General features: G+C 45.6%; 1 protein-coding gene across 1 annotated transcript in view; it reads right to left on the bottom strand.

The window, feature by feature from the left end:
• Positions 1-18,319, bottom strand: part of mtus2b (microtubule associated tumor suppressor candidate 2b) — a 163,337-nt gene that overhangs the window by 141,449 nt on the left and 3,569 nt on the right. The gene's annotated exons all lie outside the window — the stretch shown is intronic.

The raw sequence follows: 18,319 nt of genomic DNA, 5'->3' as shown, positions 1-18,319 counted from the left end.
GCCAAAAGATGAGTGGCTTCAATTCACTGGCCAGAAATTTGACCCACGTGTTGATGATCTGTGAACAGGTACTGTTAGGTATCTGGAAAAAGTCTGCCAGAAATGAATGGGTTAGTCCTAGCCTCAGTTTCATGAGAACAAGCACAAACTCGTCTTTTGCATGAAGTTTCCTGCCAGGCCCAGACTTCTGCGGTGTTCGTGTAAACTCGAGCTTTTGTTGACACTACCTTCTTTCCTGCCCAGTAACGTAGATGTTTGATGCCTGGTTCCAGCTGTTTCAATAGTGCATCAAGAACTCGTCTGCTTCCGACACCAGTGTTCAGTCTTACTTTCTTGTCAGTTTTTATCATACGAGATGACTTCAGCTGCTGCTTATCTACCGGTTTACCTTTGTCTTCAATGGATTTCTCAGTCAGTTCTTCCAAACGGTGTCTCCACTTTGTCTTTCTCAGCACATCCTTTACAGTCACATCCCTCAGGCTTACACCAACACTTGTATCTGTAACTATGGTCATGGGAGACCTTATCAATGTTGGAATCAGTTTCCAGTACCACATCATCGTCCTCCTCAACTTCAGGCATGGGTTCGGGTGAGGTACTGTTTGGCTGCTGTTTCCTCCGAGCCTAGGTTGTTGAGGTTGGCTGGCTCTGTCGAGGTGTTGGTGGTGCTCTTCCACGATGATACACTGCACTGTGACCCAAATGCAGAGTTGGATAGGGATGTTCTTGTGTTGGTCTGCCTGCAATGAAATGGATTGAGCACACACGGTCATAATACTGTGGCTCCCAGTTCTTCCCAGTTTTAACATCCTTTCTCTGCAGCCTCTGTATCCATTCTTGTCTGGCAGACTTGTCTTTTGTTGGAAACGGGTGGAGATCAAAAGGATAAGGGCAGTCACACCGGCCAGTGCCTTTGTTGCATCCATGCGATTCACAGGAGGTCTGCTTCCATTTCTCCAGTACATACGCTGTTGTGACAGCCTTTCACTGCACAGATCCTGCCCATCTTTGCCTTTTCTGACTCACTCAATCACACCTAGAAGCACAAAAAAGCAGCACCACAAGTCACAATGTGGAAATAGACTAGTTACACTATCCAGAGACTCCAAAACACAACTCGATCAACACAGAGTGTGGCGAGCGATAATATAAGCACTACTCACTTTATCACTGTTTCCTCGTGTTATTACCAACCTAAACCAATCATTAGTTAAAAATTTCACATCTCGCATTCCCGGTAACAAGTTTACAAGCGTTTGGGGAACTTTACCTGTCAATTAACAGTTCAACTGTCCACGTTTTAACTCGATTGCAGGTTTCAGGCCAGCCCGTTTGTTTATCTCAAATGACCTGACCCGGAAGCAGTACCCAAAGCGTGTCGGTCATGCGCACTCGCAACCACGAACTCGCTTATAGGATTAATAAATGAAATAGTTGTGACTGTGTTGAATGCTTGGTCTGCAAGGTAAAGGTGGAGCAATGTCGACGTCCATTGGATTCTATGACATGTGACATATGTTACCCTGTAACATGATAACTAAGCATGCCACATAGTGCAAACTATTCCTTTTTAAAACCCTATTAACTCAACCAATACTTTGCATCACATTTACAATATTTAGAGCAACTTTAACATCTGACCCCTGTACAAACTAATGCTGACCTTTATTACCATTCTTGTTGTTTTTACCCCATAACTCCATAACATTCAGTCATAGATAGTCCAAACTATACATTTTTGGTATCGTTGTGATCAGACAAATATTGTGGTATAGCTTTCAATATGATTGAAACATTTTAAATGTTGACCCCTGTGTAATTCTTCAATTGACCCCTACCTGGCCGCCTACTGAAAATTCAAGTGGATACTCAGTTTTTTCAAAAGAGTAATGTCTAAGGAGTATTTGTGCCAACTTTAGTGCTTGTTTCCAGATTTGAAGGATTCCTCTGTAAATATTCTGTTATCTGCTGTACTAGGCAGCCGAAGGGTCTTACTACATATTTACCAAGCTGCCATCAAGTTATTTCATCTGCAGCGTTTTTGCTTGGTTTGATCTTTTGCTGCTCGTCACTTTTAAGGATTTGTTTGTTTTTTTAATTTGAAAAATGTGTTTTATAACTGGAAAATGTTACACAGGACGACTCACAAATAAAAGTGTAGCAAATAGGCAAAATAACTGCATTTTTGTGATAAAAGCACCCATTTTTTCAGCAGTGTCAGTATATGGCATGAAGTTTTTTCAGATGTTGAAGCATTTTAAGTTTGACCTCTGACAATCGTGAGAGGTCATTGACCTCTGACAATATTAAATATTGACTGGCTATGGACAAGTGATGAAAAATTGTATCTCTAGACAACACAAGTTTTGTTACGAACGTAACATTTTTCTTGATTTAACAAAACTTGTGTTGTGTATGCAGACAGGCAAAATAACTACATTTTGTTGTGTGGGCCGCTGAAGAGGAGGTACTGCTGGCTCACCACCACTAGAGGGCGCCCTGCCTGGAGTGCGGGCTCCAGGCACCGGAGGGCGCTGCCGCCTTACAGGAGCAGCCAGGATGACAGCTGTCACCCATCACTGGAGACAGCTGATCCCAATCAATAAGGAGGTATATCAGCAGGACGGCATCTCCACCTCATTTGCCGAGATATCGCCTTACCAAAGAGGTAACAATCTCAGCCTACACATACGTGTGACTTTAAGTGTATTCTTGTTGATTATCTGTAGGACAGCTGACTACCAGACAGCATTTGGATAAGTACTCACCTTCCTACATTTCTTGATTGTTGTTGACGAGAGGTGGACTCTCCACCCTCCGTGTTGCTGGGTGCAGCCGCATCTGATTGCTTTGCGTGAAAGACTCGTCTCAGACGGCTGCTGTGGTCCCAACGTGGAGCAATTTTAGGGGGGACAGTTCGGTCTGCGACACCGGCTCAAACAAACTGCAAAACATGTCCACTTTCCACCGCATCGTCACTTTTTCTTTGCGTTTTCACTTTGTTTGCGTGTAATTTGCCCAAAACCTCAGAGACAGTGCCATGTTTCTGGGGACAGATGAGAGCTGTCCTCGTATGTAGAAAAATTGCTTCATATTTTTCCCCTTTAGCACCCAACTTCAAATAAGACTGTGCTGCCCAGTAGAGTGAACCATCTCTCAGATCTGACTAATATTAGCAGCCTTCTTTGTCTTCCTTTGTTTATCCTGTATCAAAACAATGCTATATCCTTGTGACCGAAGGGTTACTGATTGTATTTTCAGATGCATAAACGTGAATTGGGAAGTTGAAGAATATATACCTCACTGCCACCACTAAGGTGCCCTTGAACACAGTCATCCCCATCTTTGTCACTGTTAAGTGCACAGATCCTCTGTTCTAAGAAGGAATATGACTGTCTCAGAAAGTTTGAGAATTTCCTGAAATTCATGGACGACACTGTTGCAGTTAAACTCCTGGTTGCTGATGCCTACATCTTCAATATGCAAAACTAAGGACATTCATTTTAGACATGAAGCATCTGGATCGTCAGACGGTGATCATTGGCCACACTGAGGAAATTGTGGGGTCCTGCAAATGCCTGGCCACCATAATTAACAACAAGCTGAGCTTTTTTTTTGTCAGGGATGTGTGTGTGAAAATGGCTGATGAAGCCAACCCTCGATCTGAACTGTCTGCTGCACTGTGGGCAGGCAATTGCCAGTTGTAAAGGAGACTGAAAAGCAACGATTACCTTCTTCTCTCGCGTCAGTTCAAACTCTGACATCCACTGTGCATGGCGGAACACCAGCAAGAGCTGCATCCGTCTGTTTGGTCATTGCTCTTGCAGCATTTTAGGGTGACCTCTAGACTGTCCTTGCAGTGTTTGTGTTGATCTCCTCGAGATTGCTTGCCTTCCTTTAGCTTGCTACACGACCCGCTGGCAGTTAATCGCTAGACATGCAGCACACATGTCCTGCACACCTGAGGATGCGTTCCATCTCTGTCATCTGGAGCGCCACTATAACACAAACTCTGTCCTGCCATTTGATTTTCAGTCACATAGCACTACTATTATTCTGAACACTACTGTATCAGCTGTGAATGGAAGCATAAAGCTCAAATTTGGTATTTAGAATATTTGGCACCCCAAAATAATGGATCAACTTTGAAAGACAGGTTACTGAGCTTATTTTTTTCTTTCATGGCATCATAAAATTAGCAATTCAGTCATCAATGCAAATTGGTTACAAAGTTTTGAAGAGCTGTACTCAGAGTAAATTGAGAGATAATTTTGATATTTCAGAATTTACTTTCTCTGGCTGTGAAATGGCTGTGCACCAACACTCCCCATCCAACCTGATGGACCTTGAGAGGTGCTTCAAAGAGGAATGGGGAAAAACTGCCCAAAGATAGGTGCACCAAGCTTGTGACATCATACTCAAGAAGATTTGAGGCTGTAATTGCTGCCAAAGGTGCATCAAAGTATTAAGCAAAGGCTGTGAATACTTAAGTACATGTGATTTCCCAGTCACACGGCACTTAACGATGGCCAACAAAGCCCTAACGAAACAAGAACTCTGGACTTTCATTGACTTTCGCTGGCATCGTTTAACCTTCACTCAACTTTGTTACTGCAGCGCTCGCTTCACCAGGATTTTTAAACTGTCGAAAAATTTGAACGCAGGGCAACGAAAACCTCAATTCGTCTGTATTTTGTTTTGCTGTCGTTCTTGACTTTTTTTTATCGTTTGCTTAATTTCTGTAATGTTAGCGTTTAGTTTGACTTCGTTCAACCAGCTGAATGTTTTCATACAGTACAGAAGCTGGTTTGTGAGCGCTGCTGCTGCGTTCATGTACCACTGGAAATTACAGGGCAAACTTAGCCTGTTTTTCTTATCTGGGTGGAGGGTCTGCTTCAATGGGCTCAGGCACCTTATATAGGCCAGAATTAATCTTCTGTGTGGATACAATTAATTAGTTTGCCACAAGCAACTGCTGAATTTGAAACAAAAAAGTTGTGTAATTTCCGACTGTACTTGAATGCAGCAGCTCCTGCGTGTGCTTATTTTTTATTAAATATAACAATATGAGGATAGAGAAGCTTGAATTTTCGACTGGACTGGGTTGCTTGACGCGAGGACGTTTCGCCTCAAATCGCAGAAGCCTCAGCTAAAATTCTTGCTCTGGTAGTCTGACTTCTGTCTGACCCTTGTAGAGAAAACAGGCATTCTTGTTCTTCTCTGTTGGCTTCTGTTTATTCTTCTCTACAAGAGTCAAGACAGAAGTCAGACTACCAGAGCAAGAATTTTAGCTGAGGAAGCTTCTGCGATTTGAAGCGAAACGTCCTCGCATCAAGCAACCCAGTCCAGTCGAACATTCAAGCTTCTCTACAATGGAAACCACCTGGACAACTGAGAGCCTTCACAGAAACACAACAATATAAGTGCAGGAATGACAATCCAGCCCTTATGTAAATGTGGCAACAGGTAGATAATTCAAATGATTATATAAAGAGCTGTTCTGGAAGGCAGAATTCACGCTGTGGTTCAGCTATAGCTGGTGGAATAACCGCACATGGGGAGTCAATGCACGGTGTTCACACGGACTGATCAATTCAGTGCTCTGATGATATATTCATTCATCTTTACACTTATAATTATTCCCCTTTTGACAGTTTTCTGTTATATATATATATATATATATATATATATATATATATATTATATATAATATATATATATAGCTTAGGAACGTAATACAGCAGTGACCACGGCACACCAAAGTTTTGTTTTTTTTGTTTTTTTTTATAAATTGGAGCAAGACGGAGGCGGGCAGCGTGTCGCCAGACAGTGTGGATTCTGATGATGAAGGAGATGATTCCCTTTTTTGCTCTGGATGAGGAGAGCAGGTGGGTCCCACCGACGTGCGCACAAATCTCCACAGCTTCTGTTTGCAGTTTCTCCAGGACTCAGGCGCTATGAGCTGCATCCCAGCGCCGAGTCCTGGAACCAGACACACACTGCTCAAGCAGTGGCTCCAGGTGCATCTCGTTTAAAGAGTTGTGATCAACGATAGCTTCGGTTTAGTTTAGTTCTTCTTTCGTCCCTTTTGCGCTCTTGCTTCGCAGGCTGTTGGTGATAAAGCTCTTTCGTCCACCTTTTCTCAATGAATGTGACTTTTTTTTTTTTTACTTTTTTCCCTTCGTTCAGGAATCATTGTGTGCGTGTGACTGAGCCATAAGTTTTTTATTTTTTAATACATTTCCAAAATGTTAAAAAAAAAAAAAAAACTTGTTCATGTCATTATAGGGTGTGTGATAAGAATTTTGAGGGGGAAAATTTATTTTTTAGAATAAGGCTGTAACATAACAAAATGTGGAAAAGGTTAACTGTCAATACTTTCTGGATGCACTGTATAAAAGTGGCTAACATTCTCAAATGGATGAATTACAAATACAATTTTGTTTTCCCCTTGATTTAATTCTAAAAGTTTACACTACAAGGACATCGTTTGATTTCATCTCCATTGTGGTAGTGTACAGAGGTAAAAATACAAAACTATACCTGTGTCCAAATACTTATGGACCTGACTGCTAAAACCCTCCTTTAAGGTCACTCTTCTCTGATCCAGTTAATTTCACTTTCTACCTTTCTCAGGACCTGGCTGTATCATACAAAAATAAATAAATAAATAAAACATTCTGACATGTTTTTCCAGAGTACTTGAGCCTTGAAAGGCGTCTGTGGTTTCTGTAAGGTGTTACTAGAAGGTCTTTTTGCTGGTGTTTCCATCTGAAGTCATTTTATGAAATGAATACAGATGATCATTGCGGCTACCTTCACTTCATTGATTGCTTCCTCATATAAGAAAACAACTTGTCACATCACACTTGAGTGTCATGTGAAATACTACAGTGTCTACACTGCACTGCTTAGGAGCTGGAAATCAATTTCATAGAGGGGCGAGCACAAACACCTGCAGTGCAAACATGGATATTTGGAGGCAGTACTGTCAAAATGGAAAGACTTCATTCAATCAGTTTGCCACCTCTTGTCATGTTCTTCAGGTACGTTAATATGATGTATGGCTCCTCAGTGAGAATGTGTGGCTCTACATGTCTGCACAGCGATGCAGGAACCCCGGCAAGGAGGCAGGATGGGGGCTGCTTTAAGGGGAGCTGATTCATCAGTTTCTGTTCGACAGTGCAGCAGCTGAAAGAGCAGTTTGGGTGTCAGCTTCGCGCAAGTTAACCACTTATGTCCTTGGGATTCTCTTATGTTAAAGTTATCCCACCATTGTAACCAGTAGCTTGCAGCCCCCTTTAGAAGTAACTTGCCAAAAGGGTCATAAATTGTACATAAATTGAAAACTTTTGAGTCACACAGTAAACTTACTTTAGATTTATATCCAATTAAATTCACACGTGTCCCCGCTACCCTTCTTACGCAAAATGTTATTTGGCAATTAGCTGTCAAACAGTTGCACTGCTCCACGTGGCAAGTTAATTTTCACCCGCATTTAGAATGAGATCTGCTTAAAAAGCAACGTATTTTATTGATGTTCATGAGGCAGCAGAAGTGTTTTTCTGATTCAGGATTTGCACTGGTCCTGAAGTGAAATCAAAAAGGCTCGACGCAATCATATATATATACACATGCAAAGTTATGTCCAGAATTAGCTTCAGTTGGATTTGGGTGGTGTCTACTACGTTAAATATTTATTAGTCTGGTTTTGTGTGGTCCAAGTATGAAATTTAATCAAACAAGTGTGTCTTGTTCATGTCCAGGTCTCTTGTTGGGTGGTCTGGACATCAAAAACCAGACTGGAGCACATTGTTATTCAGGACAAGATGTGAATTAGCCCTCATCTGACATAACGTGGACACTACACACTGCCTGTGTGACTGAGCTCATGTTCCTCCACTTTTATTATCTGTGTTCAATCCTCAGTACCAGTGAATAGTTACACCGTCATCACACTAGGGAAATAAATGCAATTTATCCTTGCACCAAAAAAAGCACCCCTGTGCATGCTTGCCCCTCCCCCATTCTTCAGTCCACTCCTCACTGCACCTGCTTTCTGATGTGATGCTTCGGTTATGAATCCTCACATGAACGTGCACATGCTCAAGCATGTTCTTCTGCAGAGTATATTAAAAAGCCCTTGCCTGTTTCAGCTTTCGACATCTGAAGCAGATCAAGGCTTTTATCTGCTCAACGATCCACACTTGATGCTTCAACAGGAATCCCTCATGAAATATTGAAGATGAATGAAAATGAGCACTCTGCCTCTTATTTTCCAGCCTAGCTCACTCCACATTTAGCGTGTAGGCCACCAATTTTACAGAACAACTTCAAATGGCGACATACCCTCTGTTGCCAAAGGTTCTTTTCTCCATTTACCATACTTCTAGTAATTCCTCTTCTTCTTTGGCTGCTTCCATTTAGGGCTGTCACAATTATTACATATTCGTCAATCGCGATTATTTTCATATTCGCGATTATTTTTCATATTTCGCGATTACCGTGAATTATTTATTTTATCCACAAAGTATAAAATGACTCAGAATCTGACGTCATTGTGCCTGCAGCCTCGCTCTCATCTTAAAGCGGGACAATAACAAGGAGGCTGACAGCCGATTAAAACAGTGGCCCGTCTTCCTTCAAAAGCCATCTAAAATGCGGAGCTGTCTGTGTCTGTTGTGCGCGCTGCGCGGAGTTAACAGGCTGCAGATTGCGAGGGAGGGGGTGGGTGAGGGAGATTCCTGAATGCAGGCGCGACACGTTCAGTGCGCAGCGAGCGCGGAGCAGAGAGAGGATTTTAACCAAGTGAACATGTTAAAACGAAAATGTGAAGCTGCCTTTACTTCTCTCTGAACTTTCTCTAAGGTGTGATTCTGCCGTTACCGTCTTGTTCACACCATGTGCGTGTCATACGCGTGAATTTATTGAGATCATGAGATGAAATAAACGGTCAAACAGCTTTAAAAACATATTTTAAAAAATGAGAATATGAATGAACTGAGCCACAAAAAAAAAAAAAACCCTGACATGGAGAAGCTGTGGTGATGTTCAGATGCAAAGATCACAAAAAGCACAAACGTGACTGATGAGGAAAAACAATTTCAGAAATGCAACAGAAACAACCACAATTCAGAAAAAGTTGGGACTGTATGTAACATGACAATAAAATTAAAATGTTTGCACCATTCCCAGTTTCTCCACTCACAGAAGCCAAACGTCTTCCAGAGTGTGTAATTATACTACAATAGTAGATATAAAGAAGGGGAAAAAAGAAAAAAAAATAGACAGAGTATTCGTCCATCGCAATTATATGTCTGACAATTATCGTCTCCAGAAATTCCTAATCGTGACAGCCCTACTTCCGTTAGGGGTCACCAAGCCAGCCCAGCCTCACGAGTTTTTTTCATGTTCCCATCACAAAATGATTCAAATTTTCGTGAGGAGGTGTTTTTTTTTTTAAACTTACTATTACTAACCCCACCCTAACCATAACCCCCCCAATCACTTTGAATTTGTGCAGGCATCACAGAATGTATTAGAATAAATTAGTGCTCCCATTGCAAACATTTTGAAGTTTTTGTGACAACATTATGAACCAATAGATTAATGTATATTTCATGCTGCTGATTCACGAACTGCCGGTGAGACTGGGCTGCCACAGCAGATCAATCATTTCCATCTCACCCTGTCCTCTGTATCTTCCTAAGGCCGGGTTCACACTGCAGGATAATTAGGCCGATATCGGACCTGATCTTCCCCTTCGGACATCTTAGGACGCCCCGACAATCGTGATGATGCTAAAGATAATCTTATCAGATATTCCTCCCGTGTGTGGTGTGTTAAGTGCACTCTGATCTGCTCAGAAGGACGTCAGGAGCGCTCCGATCGCAAATTGGGGATATTCAACATGTTGGATTTTTTGATATCGCAGCGTGTGTTGTGTCCTCCGACCAAATGAGCACGCAGCCTGCTGAATGTGATGTGCAGCCAATCAGAAAGCGAGGTGACGGACGTACGGAGCAGAAAATAAAATCAAACAGCTGTTCTGACTTACCAGAAAGTCCGGTGGTCGCGCTGTATCCACTCCTTTAAAGAACGCCTTTTCTTTTTGTATCTTTTTTTTCCCCTCTGTTTTAAATAGTTCACAAAGTATCTCGTTTGTTTACTCAGAAGTCACGTTAATCTCGAGAGATTTTGCGAGATTTCCTGTCTGACCTGAGAATGTTGGGTGTGTAAATCTGTTCGTGTGTGGTGTTGTTGTCCTTACCGTGTGGCTGAACACCACACACTGTACCATCAAACCTGTTAGAGCTATGTTTTTTTATCTTCACCTGTGTGGTCTCTCAGGTTTTGGAAACCTAAAGATAATTTTAAAACCCTGTCGTGTGAACCAGGCTTAAGTCACACCAACCACTTGCATGTCCTCCCTCACCACATCCATAAACCTCCTCTTTGGTCTCCCTCTTCATCTCCTGCCTGGTGACTCCATCCTCAACATCCATCTCGTTGTGTGGGGCGCCGAAGAGGAGGTACTGCTGGCCCACCACCAGAGGGCGCCCTGCCTGTTGGCAGGTTTCAGGCACCAGAGGGCGCTGTGGCCTGTTTGAAATCACCAGGTGCACCTTGTCAGCTGTCATCCATCTACTCATCACATCATCCATAAAAGCCTGGGAGAGACACCATAACTCTGCCGAGTTATCTGCTTCCTTTCAGGTAAATCAACTCAGCCGTTTTGTGCCGTTCGCACATTCATTGTTACTGAAGTCTTTTGGCAGTTGTGACTTATACGTGCAGCTTGTAGCCGAGTTTGTGGAAGTTGGCGTCTCCACTCCTCACTTCTGACTTACTGAGTATAACCACTGACACTGCACATTCTCCAGTTTTCCTCTGCCTCTGGGAGTATCTTGGATTATTTTCTCCAGGAGGATTTCTGTGAGTTACTGACTGTTTGCTGGGGTTACACACACCCACCTTAACCTGTGTTTGTTCCTGCCAGGAGTACCGGGTCTGACAGCTGGAGCGGTGGCCACCTGGGGATTCAGGACTTGGCGGCTCTGGTGTATTGCAGGTCTTTGTTGGCGGTGGAACTTCATGGTCCCGGCTCTTCTCTGGATAGGCTCTCCTACCCTCAGACCTGCCCACAGCGTCACCGTTTTGGATTGACAGACTAAAAGCAGATTTGAGTGATTGTGCACATTTGCAAATAAACTGTATTTATTGGAATCTCTACTGACCGTTCATTTACGCCCCCGGCGTGGGTCCGTGCATTCACTTTTCCCAACAGGATAACTCGGCCACTTCATGGACATAAACACCAATGGAGATGCAAGGTGCGCAGGCTCCAGCAGGAGGTGCGTTGGGTGAGTTGCAGCATATTCTCACCAACCTCACTGCTCGGTTGGATTTATTAACCGAACAGAATATACACCTCAACCGTAAGATGGAGGCTCTCACCGCTCAGGTGGAGGCGCACGCACAAGGCGCGGCTGCGGCCACTCCTCCTGCGGACCTGTCGCAAAACAGGGAAAATCCAGTGGTCGTTCAACGGACCACCCCTGCCCTTCCCCTGAAGTATACATTAGCCCCAGGAACTGTACGGGGGTTTGTGTCGAGACGTGCGCAGACTTCCTGATGCAGTTCTCGCTCGTCTTTGCAACAACGCCCCATGATGTACGCATCAGACCATAGCCGGGTGGCTTATGTCATAAATTTGCTTCGAGGCAAGGCATGCACCTGGGCTACGCGCTCTGGGAGCAGGACTCACGGCTCCTCTCGACATATACTGGGTTCATCCGGAGTTTCGACAGGTGTTCCATCATCCCAACAGAGGCGAATCCGCTTCAAATATCTGCTGTCGATAAGACAGGGGCAACCGGAGTGCAGCCGAATATGCAGTCAACTTTCCGCATTGCGGCAGCAAGAGCCGGTTGGAATTCAGTTGCGCTCCGCGCCGCCTTCGTAAATGGGCTGTCTCAGGCCCTAAAGGAGCATCTGGTGGCGAAGGATCAGCCGCCGGGATTTAGATGGGCTGATAGATCTGGTTATCCAGTTAGACAATTGGTTAGAAGAAGACATAAACGGGAGCGAGACGAAGGACGTGGCCGGGCGCGCGTCGTCCCTCCCCCTTCCAGGTCCAAAAGCAGTGCCGTCCTCACCCCGCTCCAAAGCCAGGGCTTTTCCACGTAGCACCAGCTCCCCCTGCTGACGAAGCTATGGACATGAGCAGGCTAAAGTAAAATCAAATAACAGACAGAGGAGGCTGGCCTGTGGATAGTGTTTTTACTGTGGCTCGAGTGAGCATGTGCAGAAAAACTGCCACAAACGGTTAAACGCCAAAGCTCGCCCTTAGAGACTGGGTTAAGGGTGAGTCATAACACACACGCAGGCATTCCATGAAATGTGCACGACTCCCAGTCACAATCCTCTATGGGGATTTAACCCTTACCGCCCCAGCAGTGATCGACACGGGGTCAGAAGGAAACCTACTAGACAGTAGGTGGGCTAAGGAGGTAGGGCTCCCTCTGGTGGCCGTTCCTTCACCATTGAAGGTGCGGGCACTAGATGCACTCTTCTTCCAGAAATCACACACCAGACACAGCCTTTAACTTTGGTTGTCTCTGGCAATCACAGGGACGAGATTGTGTTTTATGTAACACCTTCTACCTCCAGAATTATTTTGGGTTTTCCCATGGATGGTGAAGCACAATCCCCGATCGACTGGCCGTCTGGGGTTGTGGCTCAATGGAGCGAAACCTGCCACCGGGAGTGTTTAAGTTACTCGGTGCCACCCGGTGACACTGTTAATGAGGAGGGTCCGAGTCCCCCCAATCTCACGACGGTGCCGGCTGAGTATCATGATCTTGCTGATGTTTTCAGCAAAGAGTATCTGGATTATTTCCTCCAGGAGGATTTCTGTGAGTTATGACTGTTTGCTGGGTGTACACACACCCACCTTACCTGTGTTTGTTCCTGCCAGCAGTACCCTAACCCTAACCCACACTGACCGTATGATTGTGCCATTGATTTGGTTCCAGGCGCTGAGTACCCGTCCAGCAGGCTGTACAATCTCTCATGTCCTGAGCGCGAATCAATGGAGACCTACATCCGGGACTCTTTAGCGGGCCGGGCTAATCCGAAATTCTTCATCCCCGTTAGGTGCAGGTTTCTTTTTGTGGGCAAGAAGGATGGCGGACTCCATCCATGCATTGATTATAGAGGGCTGAACGAGATTACAGTTCGCAACCATACCCATTACCTCTATTGGATTCAGTGTTCACGCCCCTGCATGGAGCCAAAATATTCACAAAACTGGATCTCAGAAATGCTTATCACCTGGTTCGGATCCAGAAGGGAGATGAATGGAAGACGGCATTTAACACCTCCTTAGGTCACTTTGAGTACCTGGTCATGCCGTTCGGCCTCACCAACGCCCCCGCAATGTTCCAAGCTTTGGTTAATGACGTCCTGCAGGATTTCCTGCACTGATTCGTCTTCGTATATCTAGACGATATCCTCATCTTCTTCCCGGACTCTGAGACCCATGTTAAGCATGTCCGTCAGGTCCTGCAGCGGTTGTTGGAAAACCGGCTGTTTGTGAAGGGCGAGAAGTGCGAGTTCCACCGCACTTCTTTGTCCTTCCTGCGGTTCATTATCTCCTCCAACTCCGTCGCTCCCGATCCGGCCAAGGTAGCGGCGGTGAGAGACTGGCCCCAACTGGTAAATCGTAGGAAGCTGCAACAGTTCCTAGGGTTTGCCAATTTTACAGGAGGTTCATTAAGGGCTATAGTCAGGTTGTTGGTCCCCTTACAGCCCTGACCTCCACAAAAGTCCCCTTCACCTGGTCGGATCGGTGCGAAGCCGCGTTTAGGGAGTTGAAACACCGGTTTTCGGCTGCACCAGTTCTGGTGCAGCCCGATCCAAACCACCAGTTTATGTTGAAGTGGATGCCTCTGACTCAAGGATAGGAGCCGTGCTGTCCCAGAGCAGGGAGTCCGATAATGTTCTCCACCCTTGTGCCTACTTCTCCTGCAGGTTAACCCCCGCTGAGCGGGAACTATAAAGTTGGCAATCGGGAACTCCTGCCGGTGAAAGAGGACCTCGAGGAGTGGAGACATCTGTTGGAGGGAGCTGTGGTCCCATTTGTGGTTCTCACTGACCATCGGAACCTGGAATACAATCCAGACCGCTAAGCGTCTGAACCCCAGGCAAGCCCGCTGATCACTATTCTTCGGACGTTTCAATTTCAAAATCACATATTGCCCCGGGACCAAAAACCTTAGGTCTGATGCACTGTCCCGGGTGCATGAAGAAGAAATTGGAACGAAGCTGTTGGAATCCACCTGATACCATCCTGCTGGAATCCACTGTCGTCGCCGCCCTCATGTGGGATGTGGAGGAAGTGGTCAGGGAGGCCCTGACGTGACACCAGATCCCGGAGGTGGACCACCTAATAGGCTGTACGTCCCACCAGACACCTGGACTGCAGTATTGGACTTCTGTCACGGTTCCAAGCTCTCCTGCCATCCAGGGGTGCGATGAACCGTGGCAGTGGTCCGGCAGCGGTTCTGGTGGGTGTCGGTCGAAGCCGACACCCAGGATTACGTCCGGGCCTGTACCACCTGTGCCAGGGGCAAGGCAGTTCATCAGCCAGAAAAGAGACTCCTCCAGCCGTTACCTGTGCCTCATCGCCCCTGGTCCCACATCGGCCTGGACTTCGTCACAGGCCTCCCTGCATCCCAGGGAATGACTACCATCTTGACGATAGTGGACCGGTTTTCCAAGGCGCGAAGCTCCCGATGGCCCAGGAGACTGCAGACCTCCTGGTCTACCACGTCATGTGTCTGCATGGTATCCCCACTGACATCGTTTCGGACCGTGGTCCTCAGTTCTCCTCGCAAGTCTGGAGGAGTTTTTGTAGGGAGCTGGGGGCCACGGCAAGCCTGTCATTCGGGTACCACCCCCAGACCAACGGCCAAGCAGAGCGGGCAAACCACGCACCTGACGGCCTGGAGTCAACATCTGGGCTGGATCGAGTATGCCCACAATAGCCAAGTCTCATCGTCTACCGGCCTCTCCCCCTTTGAGGTATGTTTGGGGTACCAGCCCCCATTGTTTCCTGCTGTAGAGGGAGAGGTCGAGGTGCCCTCGGTCCAGGCCCACCTCAGGAGATGCCGTCGGGTGTGGAAGACAGCCCGCTCTGCTCTCTTGAGAGCCCAGACGCGGGCTAAGGACCATGCAGGCCCCCTAACGAGCCCCGGCCCCTGCTTAACAGCCCTTAGTAGGTTTGGCTATCCACCAAGAACATTCCTCTGCATACGGACTCACCAAAACTGACAGACCGGTTCATCGGACCCTTCAAAGTCCTGAAAGTCATCAGTCCCGCCGCAGTGAAGCAGGGAGCTGGAGCTTCACTGCGGATACATCCGGTATTTTACGTGTCTAAGATCAAGCCATACCACACTTCGGACCTCTGCATCCCCGGACCAGCGCCGCCTCCTGCCCGCATCATCGACGGCAAGCCTGCTTGGACTGTACATAGGCTCCTTGATGTATGTCGGAGGGGTCAGGGTACCAGTATCTGGTAGACTGGGAGGGTTTATGGCCCAGAAGAACGCTCCTGGTGAAGAGGAGCTTCATCTTAGATCCCGCCCTCCTGGCGGACTTCTACCAGTGGCACCCCGACAAGCCGGGTCGGGCGCCAGGAGGCACCCGTTGAGAGGGGGTCCTGTTGTGTGAGCTGCCGAAGAGGAGGTACTGCTGGCCCACCGCCAGAGGGTGCCCTGCCTGTTGGCGGGTTTCAGGCACCAGAGGGCGCTGTGGCCTGTTTGAATCACCAAGTGCACCTTGTCAGCTTTGATCCATCTACTCATCAACATCATCCATAAAAGCCTGGGAGAGACACCATAACTCTGCCGAGTTATCTGCTTACCTTTCAGGTAAATCAACTCAGCCGTTTTGTGCCGTTCACACATTTATTGTTACTGAAGTCTTTGCAGTTGTGACTTATACTTGCAGCGTCTCCACTCCTCACTTCTGACTTACTGAGTATAACCATTGACACTGCACGTTCTCCAGTTTTCCTCTGCACTCTGGGAGTATCTGGATTATTTCCTCCAGGAGGATTTCTGTGAGTTACTGACTGTTTGCTGGGTGTACACACACCCACCTTAACCTGTGTTTGTTCCTGCCAGCAGTACCGGGTCTGACAGCTGGAGCGGTGACCACCTGGGGATTCGGGACTTGGTGGCTCTGGTGTATTGCAGGTCTCTGTTGGCGGTGGAACTTCGTGGGTCCTGGCTCTTCTCTGGATAGGCGTCTCCTACCCTCGGGCCTGCCCACGCGTCACCGTTTTTGGATTGACAGACTAAAAGCATATTGAGTGATTGTGCACATTTGCAAAATAAATTGTATTATTTGGAATCTCTATTGACCGTTCATTTACGCCCCCTGGCGTGGGTCTGTGCATTCACTTTTCCCAACACATTTCCCTATATACCCGAGGTCTCCAGTTTTCTATCCAGTGTAGTGAGCGTAGGAGGCTCCTATGCTGCGATTTGGATTCCCTATGCTTTGGTTTGGCCCCTACACTATGATTGAACCAGCGTCCTTTCCTAAGCAATGACACAATGTCACTGCGCCATCATGCAGATTGTCAAATTTAGTGTCTCCCTTTCTGTTTTCCTATTTCCTAACTATTTATTTTTTCACATCTATATAAGTTTTGGATCTTTCCCGGTGTAGGGCTGCACGTGAACGTAAGCACAGCCTGTGAAAAATTGGGCTCTGGGAGGGCTGCAACAATTTACTCAAACTGACTCCAAATGACTAAATAAAGTACTTTTATTTATTTTCAGAAATGCGCTCCTCTCTCAAAACAGTACATGAAGCACTCTCTCTCCCTCCCTTTGTCTGTCTCACTGTCTCTTTAGAATGCTGAAAGAATAAACGAGGGATGTTTAAGTACGTTTGTGAGTACTAGCAATTTTTTTTGGGGGGGGGGGCAAACAAATTCTGAACTTTAAGATCTGATGTTACGAGCGCTGACGAGGCAGCAGTGCATCCCGCTGTATGTCTGCAAAGGCGAGTGCCGTTTGCTTTTCATGTACCATTTTGAGGACGGAGTGCATTTCCAAAATTAAATAAAATTACTTAATTTAGTCATATTTGGAGTCAGTTTTTCTTTAAATGTACAGTAAGTCTATTTCAGATCATAAGCGTGGACCCTCTTTCTCTTAAAAGGCTTTACTTTACTCTTTTGTGTCGCGTTGTGTTTATAATAAATGTTTATTTACATAGGCTTTTTTCCCTGGATGAAATGCAGATATGAATGAATGAATCTATCAGACTTAAAAATATACACATTACTTTTCATGCCATTTTATTTGTCTAAAATAAGAGGATATGCTGGGAGAAATTCACTCCCTGAAGGAATGAGGTTATTGATTTTTTTTTTTTCCTCTAAAAACATCCACGTTAACTGTAATGATTTTGCAGACGGCCATTCAATTCCAAAAAAAGATAAAGAGTCTAAACCGGTTATTATTATCCAGTGTCACCGATCAAACGGCCCCCACTAAAAATTGGTCCACCCTTCCGTCACTGCAGATTCAAAGCCAGGTCTCCAGATTGGCAGGCCAGTTCCTTATCCACTCACCCACTTTGAGTGGCTAAGGAATAGTAGCTGTAAAAGAAAAAAAAGTTGCTTTTTTGAAAGAGTAAGTGCATCAAAGTTCACCACTGTCTAATTGTTTCACCGTCATTATGTACTCTTTTATTGTGGTGAGATAGAAGATGATAGTATTTATTGCTTTCGTGTTATTATCTGCACAAGGTGGCTAGGATTGACTAACTCACAAGCAGGTTTGCTGTTTATTTCTGCTGAAAACATGACCAGACTGACAGGTAAGAAAGTTTTTAATCAGCGTTTGTACATCATGTCATCCTCAGAAAGAGACTTGGGTGCATTTGAGTGGAAAAAAGCATTCGTATTTGCGCACCGCGGATCAGCTGTTTTTAATGAGAACACGCAGAGCAGCACAGTTTTAAAGAAGAAGAAGAAGAAAAAAAAGTAAAAACGTCTTTGTAAAACCATAGCTCTGAGCGTCACAGCACTTTTCAGAGACAACCTGCATCTTGTCGGGACTAGGGATCGGTATCGAGAACCGGTTCCTTTCGGGTATCATTAAGAAATGATTCGATCCACCGACATCAATAAGCTTTTTGCTTAATGATTCCATTATCGGTCCTTCAGAGTGGCCATTGTTTTGGCGGGTGTTTGTCAGGAAAATTATAATTTCTCTACATTGATTACAGACCC

Source organism: Thalassophryne amazonica, chromosome 4 (genome assembly GCF_902500255.1).
Source record: "Thalassophryne amazonica chromosome 4, fThaAma1.1, whole genome shotgun sequence".
NCBI lineage: Eukaryota > Metazoa > Chordata > Actinopteri > Batrachoidiformes > Batrachoididae > Thalassophryne > Thalassophryne amazonica.
The sequence above is the reverse complement of the archived record's forward strand: the minus strand, read 5'-3'. Positions and strand labels throughout refer to the sequence as shown.